The 11,259-nt window shown below is 39.7% G+C and overlaps 1 long non-coding RNA gene across 1 annotated transcript; it reads left to right on the forward strand.

Moving 5' to 3' along the window:
• The first annotated feature begins 7,151 nt into the window (after nt 1-7,151).
• LOC113563633 lies at nt 7,152-8,095 on the forward strand. The gene is made up of 2 exons (XR_003407553.1): nt 7,152-7,202; nt 7,300-8,095. It is a non-coding gene; the product is annotated as an uncharacterized LOC113563633 (long non-coding RNA).
• The last annotated feature ends 3,164 nt before the right edge of the window (nt 8,096-11,259 follow it).

The following is an 11,259-nucleotide window of genomic DNA, read 5'->3' on the forward strand; positions in this document are numbered from 1 at the left end:
TAGTAATACTGTACTTCACATTTTGTTTCCTTACTACTGTAATAAATAGGTTTTATCAAGAGACACGGTAGTGTCTCGCGCCAAGTATACGCGCAGCGAGACCGACCGTGTGTATTATTACGCGACGCGACGTTTCAGAGACGCTTAGATTATCGGATCTCAGTAACGGCTGATCCGATCAACTTCTAAATAGGCTCAATGGATAGCTCGGGGTCGAATTATGTAATAAAAGTGTTTTCATTTTTCTTCTACATGCCCTACGAGCGGAGATATGGCGATGCAAAGTCTGAAATTGGCAAATTTTCGATAAGAAACGTCATTATTATCGTCGTCATCGTCGTTTGTACAGTACAGTTTTGCTCCGATAGGTGGCAGCAGCGCCGATCTCATGCTGTCGGTATATCCGGGAACGTAAGGGAATGGCGACTTGAAAAGGTGATTGCGGCCACATGTCGAGCTTTTGCGCGAAATTTTGCGTAATATTGACCTCTGAATAGTGGGGCAGATATCGTATTTGACTCCCCCCTCGACGTAGTGCGTGTGGGGTTTTGTCTGGTTATTATATATTAATAACCCACAAAGTAGTCTGTAGACGAACGTGACTAACCTCTCTCGCCTTTGTGCGGGAGAGGCGCTCTCGATGGATTGGACTCCTGGACAATGTACGTCAGATGAGGACGGCAGCGTATGCTTGGATGACGATCTTCAGATGACTGCGCCCTTCCGTGGCTTTCCGATGGAAGCTAACGGTGGCAATATGAAGCAAAAAAGGAGTCGTAATGGCACGGACATTCTGCCTCCGAACAAATCAAGCAAGATAGAAACCGGAAACGGTTCGCTCAACACCAAGAATTGCAATAACGGGGACGTCATGCCCTCGAAGGAGTCAATGAAGAGGAAAATCTCCGGAGGCCGGCGAAACAGCAAGCAATGCTGGAACTGGGTCGACGAGCGAGTCTAGCCCTAGGGAGACTATTTCCTTCGGGAGATTCGATGTTGGACCATTCAAGGTATGCCTTAAAGCACCTAGGGTCGCTAATTCCGATAATCGCTATTCTGTCAAAGCAGTTGACGCAGGTAGGCGCCTATACAAATCGGGTGTCTCCTTTATCTTGATGGAAAGATCGGGTTTTAATAAGTGGACAGTAACCTTCGCCAATAAGAAGGCCGCTAATGCGGCAGTTAGTAATAAATTTTTAAAGGAAGCCCAATGGGAAATTTTTATCCCTAATGCCTTTGTGTATCGCCAGATCGTCATTAAAGAGATTCCTACGAGCGTTTCTGAAGAGGATCTTTTGTTGGAGTTCAAGAATGGCAACCCAAACCTCCCGGTGAAGGAGATTTATAGGCTAAAGAGAAGAGTCGTGCACCCCGTCTCCGGAGCGGCATCCTTTGTGGACTCTGAATCAGTCAAGGTTACCATTAGATCGTCGACAATTCCGCAATTCGTCTTCCTGTGGAAAATTAGAGTTTCTACGTCGATTTTCATTCCAAGGCTACTAGTGTGTCACAATTGTGGCCAGCTGAACCATCCAACGAAATTTTGCCGTAATGCAGCCAAGTGCCTCAACTGTGGAGAGGCGAAGCATCCAGAATCGGTGACTTGTGTAAAGCCCGCCGTATGCATTAGCTGTAGCTGCAATCATCGCACCTTCTCGAAGGACTGCAAGGAATACTTCAAGAGAAGGGAGATTAATCGCGTCATGGCTGTAGACAATGTAGACTTCCGAACAGCCAGACTCACGTTAGAAGATAGCCTCAAGAATGTTTTAAATGATGCCGGCTGTCGCCAGAATATGAATCCAAAGGAGTTTCCGCCGCTTCGGTATTCTTTATATTCGTCGCAGTCATACGCACAATCTCTATCAAGAAATGGAACCTCGGCAACGCCCGCGACAGCAACGAGGATTCCGCACTTTGCCGACAATTTGGTCGTGGAGGAAGACTTGAAGATATGAAGGAACATTGAAATAGCACTATCGAGTTCAAACGACATATCCCTGCTGCTTAGGAGACTGCTTAAGGCGGTATCTCTCCATGAGTCTTTACCCGTCTCGCCTAACAGTCAACATCTGTTGCGTTGATTATAGTGGGCCCACTGCGCGACCTCGCCGAGCGAGATCATAACATATATATATTTATTTTGATGCGCACGTGTATATAGCGTGCCGAGATACAGCGACCGCGACGGCGCGCTCGACAGCGATCGTCGTGTGTCTTTTTTGCCGATTGCGACGCGCTCGTCGCTATGCGAGGCAGATCGAGTTCGTTCGCTAGCGAGCACGGAAGCCGAGTCTTCCGCTTTATAACAAAGAAGCCGAGTCTTCTACATCAAAACGCGCGAGACCGAGTGCTCTAGTGCGGTTAAAGAGAAACCGAGACTTCTCCGACTACATTGTACTGTGTACCAAAGAAGCCGAGACTTCTTTTGGTTTATTGACTGCAAATAAACTATGGAAATAAGAGCGTGGATTGACCCTCCATTCTCAACACAACACATCCTTCAGTGGAACTGCCAGAGCGTCCGCAAGAAACTAGCTGAGCTAAGCCTTCGATCTAAGGACTACTCCGTTATCCTCCTTGCGGAAACCTGGTGCAGCCCGCAGGACCCTCTCAAAATTAAAGGATTCGACACGGTTAGATGCGATCGTTTTAACCAGCGAGGAGGAGGGGTTGCAATATTAGTAAGTAATGCGGTTAGGTATACGATTTTAGATATTAAGTATAACTGTGATGATAGATTGGAGGTTTGTGGAATCCAGATAATTTTAAATAAGAAGCCTTTGTACATCGTTTCTTTATACAAGCTTCCGGACGTTCGAGTGTCAACGGAGGACTGGTCGAGATTTTTTGACCAGTTTCAAGGTGAGGCGGACCTTCTAATCGCGGGAGATTTCAACTCGCATTATGTAGCATGGGGCAGCTCTTCATCATGCGCGATAGGTAGGAATTTGCTTGACGCATTGGATACGGCAGATTTGTATTGGATCAATAATGGTCAACCCACATATTTTTCTCGTTTTTATACTACGCAATCAATTATTGACCTTACAATTGTCAACCCCCGCTTGCTATCTGCTTGCACCTGGGAGGTTGGAGAAGACCCTTGGGGTAGCGATCATTTGCCGATCTCTATATCAATCTCTGGTCAGGTTACAGCTACTAACCGATTTTGTGCATTTTATAGATTGCATAGTGTTAAAACGGACTAGAAGGAGATTTCCAGACTCCTGGAGGAAGCCACCCCGCTATGTTTAGATTTAGTATACAACGTTGACTTGGATATTCAAACCAAGTATTCCAGTTTTTTCGCTCTGATCTCGGACTGTGTGACTTCGGCTACTCCTTACAGGAATACAAAGAAAGGTAATAAGCCTCGTAATAACGTAGATCAGAACCATAAAGGGAGGAAATCTACCGCATGGTGGAACCCGGAATGCGAGGAGATGGTTGGCCTTAGAAAGGCTGCCTTTAGGAAATTCAAATTAGTACCCTCTCATGAGAACTTTATTCATCTTCGTCAAATAGAGGCAAAAACTAAAGTCACGCTACGCAAACATAAACGGGAATACTTTCCGAAGTTTTGTGAATCTTTAACCATGCGAACTAACCTCAAGTATCTTTGAGCTAAGATCAAATCGATGAGTAATAATTTTCATCGCCGGGAAAATTCCAACCGATACAACTCCAATACAATCGACACGATATCTCAGGAGATTGATAAATTATGCCCTTCTTGGACCGCTACAGCCAAACCAGACTTTAGCGACTGCTCCGCTAGCGGAATTCTAAACCAAGAATTCTCTTGGTCGGAATTCTCGCGGGCCTTACATAATGTTAAAACAAATTCGAGTCCGGGTCCGGACGGTCTCGATTATTTTGTGTTTTCTAAATTCAATATCCACCTGCAACGGGGATTCTTACATCTAATCAATGAGATTTACTTAACGGGTAATTTTCCTCGTGAATAGCACGAGTTCGGCCTCTTTTTTATACCTAAGAAGGAGTCCGGTAAATTTCGTCCTATCTCTCTTGCTCAGTGCTCGCTCAAGCTTACCGAAAGAATAATTAATAATAGGCTGCTATGGTGGCTCGAGAAAGAAAAAATCCTTTCATCCAGTCAATTTGGCTTCCGTAACAACAGGTCGTGTATAGATAGCGTTGCGTTGTTTCACTCTTTTATTCACCATAAGTTTAATGTTAACGAACATGTAGCAGCTCTTTTCCTTGATATTCAGGGTGCTTACGATTACGTTTTATGTGACGTCCTTATTCAGAAGCTCAAAGTCTTAGGTTTTCCTAACAATACTTTGAATTTTATTTACATCTTGATTCACTTCAGGACTGTTCACATTAGATTCGATTTAGTCGATGAGATTAGACACGTGTTTAAGGGCTTGCCACAAGGTTGTGTGTTGAACCCCCTTCTGTACATGCTTTATGTATTGGATTTAGAAGCATTGGCGCGTGGGTTAAGCGGTGTGCAAGTTTTGGAGTTTGCGGACGATATTTTCCTGTTTATAAGCCATAGAGTCCCTGATACTGCAGTGCGTATTTTTGAGGAGCGTGCTAATGTTCTGGTCGAGTGGCTCAATAGCTTGAATTTAATGCTTTCGCATAGTAAAACCATTTTTTGCATGTTCAGTAACTCAAGTTCGATCGTTAATAGACGTTGGTCCCTTCGTCTAGAATCCAATAGTTTATATAGTCAGCAAAAAGTTAAATTTTTGGGAATTAATTTTCAATCGGATTTTAAATAGAATAGCCATGTCGAAGCAGTCTCGAGATCATGCATCAAACCCCTGGGTGTTTTAAGCTTTTTAAGGGGGGTATGGTGGGGAGCTGACCCCTCTATCCTCCTTACTATCTATAAGGCTTTAGTACGTTCTAGAATAGAGAGTATGGTGCCTTTATTTGGCATCAACTGCCTGCGTATCTTAAAAAGAAAGTGGATAGAATACGGAACAAAGCCGTCCGCCTCGCCTTAGGATATAGAAGATCCTGTCCTATTAATGTAATTCTGGGCGAGAGTAAAGAGCCTCCCTTGGAGTTGAGGTCGGAGTTTCTCGGCAGGAATTTTTTGGCCAAAGTTTTTGGCAATTATGATCATCCCCTACTTCCGGTCCTCTCAAGCTATGCGGACCTCACAGAAACGCCGATCTTTATACCGAAGCGCCCTCCTCCTCTATTGGTTTTATTGTATAAAGATATAATCCCAATATCTCACCTTATCGTATCCGATGATAAACCTAGTTATAGCTCTTTTAAGTTCGAGACGCTGTTACTGGAGCCGGACGTGTCCTTCTCAGAAGGTGAAGATATTAAAAATTGTATACATTCTAGTCAGAAATTTGAAGCTATTTTTAATGATGACATTTAACCCACGTGCAGCGTCTCTAGATACTTTACCGATGGCTCCAAGTACGCAGCCGAGTCTTTCGCGGGTTACGGTATCGTTGCTCTGACTAATAATGAGTGCAAGACGTACCGTAGAAGATCTAGCAATTATACATCTATTTTCACCCTAGAAGGCATGGCAATCGCTTCCGCTTTGAAACTGGCTCTCTGTGATCCAAACCCGACTGTATTGTTATTTTCAGACTCGGCTAGTGTCTTGGAGTCGCTGACTAGCAAGAGGAAATGGTGCAAGATGCCTCACATTGTACTGGAAATTTTAGAGTTAACTTTTAAACTAAAACAAGCGGGCAAAGTAGTTAAATTTTTCTGGACCCTGGCTCATGTCCGAATACGATACAACGAGTTGGCTGATCAATTAGCTAAGGACGCTATCAGGAGCGGGATCGATTCGGAGTACTGTCTGCCAGCGTCAGATTTTAAGTCAGTGTGGAAGGAGCGCCTTTTCTCCTCTTTCATGAAATGGTGTAAACTAATCGGTACCTCTAAGGGTAAGATTTACACGACGACATATTTATCTGAATCGCGGAAGCCATGGTTTTATAAATCGACATTCGGTAGAGCCAGCATTGTCTCTATTAACAGACTTCGTTCCAACCATACGTCACTGGCCGAGAGTCTTTTTAAAATACAAGTGGTCGACTCTCCAGTATGTGACTGCGGGGATTATCCCCAGACCGCTAATCGCATTTTCTGGCAGTGCCGAAACCTGGAAGGGGTGAGAGGCGCTCTTATTGACAGTTTATACGAGAATAATATTTGGGGCCCGTTTTCTATTGATCAGCTTATTCGGGATTGTTATGTCAAATCCCCGCCCACACAGAAAATAATTTGTATTAGATATCTACTGGATATTTTTGGTGGATATATGGATATCCATGAATATGTAGGAAACAGCCAGTGGACATGCCTTAAATATCCAAATGTCCGCAATACGAGGTTGCATAAATATCCATGGGATATGTAGACCAATATCTATTGAACATCTACATCACTATCCTCGGGATATTTATATATATAATAGATATCTAGTGCATATATATTAATATTCAGTGGATTTCTCCGTGAATATTCATTTATGATATCGTTAGTGTAAGACAATAAATGGAACATGACTCTAAAATTGCAAAATAACATAGATATAAATATAAATAAACTATCAATAAGAAAATATACATTCAATTGCACATAAATAGTAAAAATTGAACAGATTTTTGATTGCAGAAATACTATATAACAGAAATGTGATTATAATGTCACCATGATTTATTAAGAAATATTAAGAAAAGAGTACTGGATCGGTTTTCCGGATGGTTATTTATAAGGTAATAACGCAAATGTTTCTTGTGAGAACGTCACGCCTGGCCTGGCCATCTATCGGTCGCTTGGTGAATCAGAGGCGGGAATCTCCATGGACCATGGATATAAATAACATCTTATAGATATTTTTGATAGCTTCGTACAGAGAGGAACCTGAGAACGGCCATGCCCCTGTATTTTGTGTATCGCTATTCGTCGTTGATTCGAGCGCCATCGCATTCACTTTTCTGTAGATGTGAAACTACGAAGCCACATCCACTTTACTATCGATAAGTAGTTACTCGAATCGGTGTGAATGTGCCAACACATTAACAAACTGCTGAAAAGCGACGAAAATGACACATGTTAATAACAATACGCGCATAGAGATGTGTTCACATCTATTAAGATATGTGTATTCGTATAAAAAATACAAAATGCGCAAAAATACGCAATTCTAAGAAGAATTGATATAAAATATTATTAGGGTAAGAGGTACACTTTGTTGTATATCAGGGCAGGGGTGGAATCACGTACACTCAACTTATGAGAACACAATAAGTAACTGTCTTTATTATTGAATAGTGGCTCGGATACTGCACGCAGACTGACTATCTGTCTATCGCGACCATCGCCATGCGACTTCTGGTCCGCGACTGCCGGGCCCGTTCGCGCTATCGAGCTCGCGCTCGTCCTTTGTTTTTTCAGTTCCGTACCTATAAAATATGCGCAACGTCCTTCCAGGACACACTTATTGATAGGGATACAGTTATTGACACATTAACTCTTTTAACTTAAATTTCTCGTCACATGCACGACGCTCGTATGCAAAGTTTATATGCTCGTACAAAGTACCTTTTCGCCAACAGATTTACTGAGTTATCTTAGATTTCTGTCATTGCGTTTCGAAGCGGCCAGCAAAACCATGCACTGATCTATTCGGAACATCGCCAGGAGTGGGTCAGTGATTGTTTTTGCTACCGCTTTGAAACGCAATGACAGAAATCCAAGATAACGCAGTAAATTTATTGGTGAAGGAGTACTTTGTACGAGCATATGAACGTTTCACACAAGAGCCATGCATGTGTCGAGAAATTTCAATTAAACACATTAATGTGTCAATAACTATATCCGTGTCAGTGATTGTATCTCTTACCCTATGTTCATTTGGTTTCAATAAAGCGCAATATCTGACAATTTGTGTTCCTCTGTCTTATTACTTATTTCTTACTAGCTCTTTTTGTTGCTACTGTTATTGTTTTTATACGAAAGTGTTTTAATGTTATATGTCGTTCCTCAAACGTTGGTTTGAAATATCATTTCACATATGGAATGTATCAAAACTGACGGACGAAATACACTCCTTTATAGAAATTTATTATTGATGCGTGTCATTGCCACTCACAACAAATCCTCTTAAAACTCATTAAATAGTTAGTTGCTCGCATGTATTTGGTACCAAAATAATCTAGAGGCAACGTACTATCGAAATATATCACTATCCGAATTTGTTGCTAACTCTAACATGTGGAAAAACATTAGCTTATCACTTCGAAACGCAATGACAGAAATCTAAGATAACTCAGTAAATCTGTTGGCGAAAAGGTACTTTGTACGAGCATATAAACTTTGCGTACGAGCGTCGTGCATGTGACGAGAAATTTAAGTTAAAAGATTTAATGTGTCAATAACTGTATCCCTATCAATAAGTGTACCTCTTACCCTAATAATATTTTATATCAATTCTTCTTAGAATTGTGTATTTTTGCGTATTTTTGTATTTTTTATACGAATACACATATCTTAATAGATGTGAACACATCTCTATGCGCGTATTGTTATTAACATGTGTCATTTTCGTCGCTTTTTAGCAGTTTGTTAATGTGTTGGCACATTCGCACCGATTCGAGTAACTACTTATCGACAGTAAAGTGGATGTGGCTTCGTAGTTCCACATCTACAGAAAAGTGAATGCGATGGCGCTCGAATCAGCGACCGAATAGCGTTACACAAAATACAGGGGCATGGCCGCTCTCAGGTTCCTCTCTGGTAATAGACATGGATATGTGAATAATATGTAAATATCCACTAGATATCTTCAATAATTACTTGGTGAATATGGATATATAAATAATATATAAATATCCAAGAGATATCCCCCCCTAGTTATTCTAGAGATATAGATATTTTGTATATCTATTAAATATCTATACGTTATCCATAATAGATATGGACATCAAATAGATATATAGATATTTAATGAATATTTTGTTCTGTGTGGGCGGTCTTTGCGGCGATTCTTAAGTTTATATCGGATATTAGAAGCAAAGTTAGAATATAAGTTTTTCTAGGGTGTTATTATTGTTACGTAAAATGACAGGAAGTATGAGTATTATATTATGAGCGAGCGAGAGGGTGTAGTCGCGGGCGTTCCTCCATTTATTCTATATTTGTGTGTGTGTTTGAGCATCGTCGTTGTATGATCCGTCCCCAAGGGGATCTTTGTAGATAGCGCTCGTACGCAGGGCGGAATAGGCTAATGCCCAGCGCCATCTTTGTATATACCTGAATAAAATACAAAAGTCGGTATATCCGTGTGACTCACACGTAACGATCATATGTAGAGGCTCTACATTAGAAAACTCTAACTTATCGACCCGACCGTCATGTGTAAGTCACACGGATATACGGACAGCATCTCCGCCGGTCGATGTACGATAAGTGTACGACGCGATGTAGTGCAAGAAGTTGGAATGAGAAAAGATATATTTGCGAGAGAACGAGTGAGTGAGAGCGAGAGAGCAAGTGAATGAGAGAGCGAGAGGGCGAGAGAAAGAGAGAGAGAGAGAGTGAATGAGAGAGCGAAAGAGCCAGTGATATTATTTATTGTTATCAGACATAATACATAAAATTACACAATAAAAATAAAAATTATTTATTATCGAGAAAACTAGAGAGCAAGTGAATGAGAGAGCAAGACAGCGAATGAATGAAAGAGCGACAGAGCGTGAGAACGAGAGGACGAGGGAGGGAGGGAGGGAGTGAGAGAGCGAGAAGGCGAGAAAACGAGGGAGAGAGAGCGCGAGTGAATGAGAATATATGTAACGTATTGTGCATAATATAGACATATAAGTGATTATGCATTAAGGAATTTTAATAAAATTCTGATTGATATTTGATCATGTAATAATTAAATACTTTCACCATTTTTACATACATCTGTTTATGGCATTCATCTCCTCATACAGTATAAAAACGAATACTTTACACTACAAAATGTGTTCACACTACAAATGTGAAATCACAACAAAATTACCTTTTTAAAAAAAGGTACAAAAAAAGCGCCAAGTATACGCGCCCGAAGTTCTTTCAAAAAAGAACTCTACAAAACTAATTATATCAACAAATTACGCCAACTACAATGGGTATTTATGCAAACCAGAAAATCTATTACTTTTTATTATTACTCTTTAGCCGATATTCATTGTTGATTCTTATTTAAGATCATCTTAAGTACATTCATAAGATATTTGAATTGATACGAATAAATATTTTAATATATACATATATAAATATGTCAATACAAATGTGTCTTTTGAAAATACTTGGCGCTGCTAAACCGAATAAAAAATTCTCAACAAATCGAATCAATATGTTAATTGCCTTATTCTCTTTCTTCCTCTCTTGTGAGTGTGTGTGTGTGTGTGTGTGTGTGTGGTGTGTGTATTTCGGCGATTGTGTTATGTAAGTTAGGTGTGTGTGAGACATTAGAGTTAAGTATAGAATAAGTGTAATTAACTACATTTGTACATATATTTTATGTATTGCGGCAAGTTGTTGTGTAAATTAGAGTCTAAGCAAATTATTGTAATGTTTAGATTATTTAAATACTAAGAGAATTTTTTATTCGGTTTAGCAGCGCCAAGTATTTTCAAAAAACACATTTGTATTGACATATTTATATATGTATATATTAAAATATTTATTCGTATCAATTCAAATATCTTATGAATGTACTTCAGATGGTCTTAAATAAGAATCAACAATGAATATCGGCAAAAGAGTAATAATACAAAGTAATAGATTTTCTGGTTTAATAGGACTGATAATGAAAAATCGAGATAATTCTCGTCTTTTCACTTTATTTATTAAAAGTAATAAATCTGTTACTAGGCAACAGTCTTACAAATTTCTTTTAATATATTTTTTGTTTAACAATAAGTAATTGTACTACGCGTACTACGTAAGGTAATTTGTACTACGTAATGAAATAAACATAAGTGTCTATCTATTGCCTTAATTAAGGCCAAGAATCAATCTTATTTTATTTTAAATAATAAAATATCTAACAACTCTCTTTAAAAAAATTAAAGTGTGAAGTGTTAAGATTATTAATTATGTAACAAATTAAAAAGTAAAAATTTAACAAAAATAACTTTCTTAGACTTTTAAAAATAATTTTCTACGCAACAAAAGAAAATTGAGATCAAATGACACGAAATTCCTTTTAGCAACAGTTGCAAGGCACATTAGAATATGTCCTAA

This window comes from Ooceraea biroi, chromosome 2 (assembly GCF_003672135.1).
Source record: "Ooceraea biroi isolate clonal line C1 chromosome 2, Obir_v5.4, whole genome shotgun sequence".
NCBI lineage: Eukaryota > Metazoa > Arthropoda > Insecta > Hymenoptera > Formicidae > Ooceraea > Ooceraea biroi.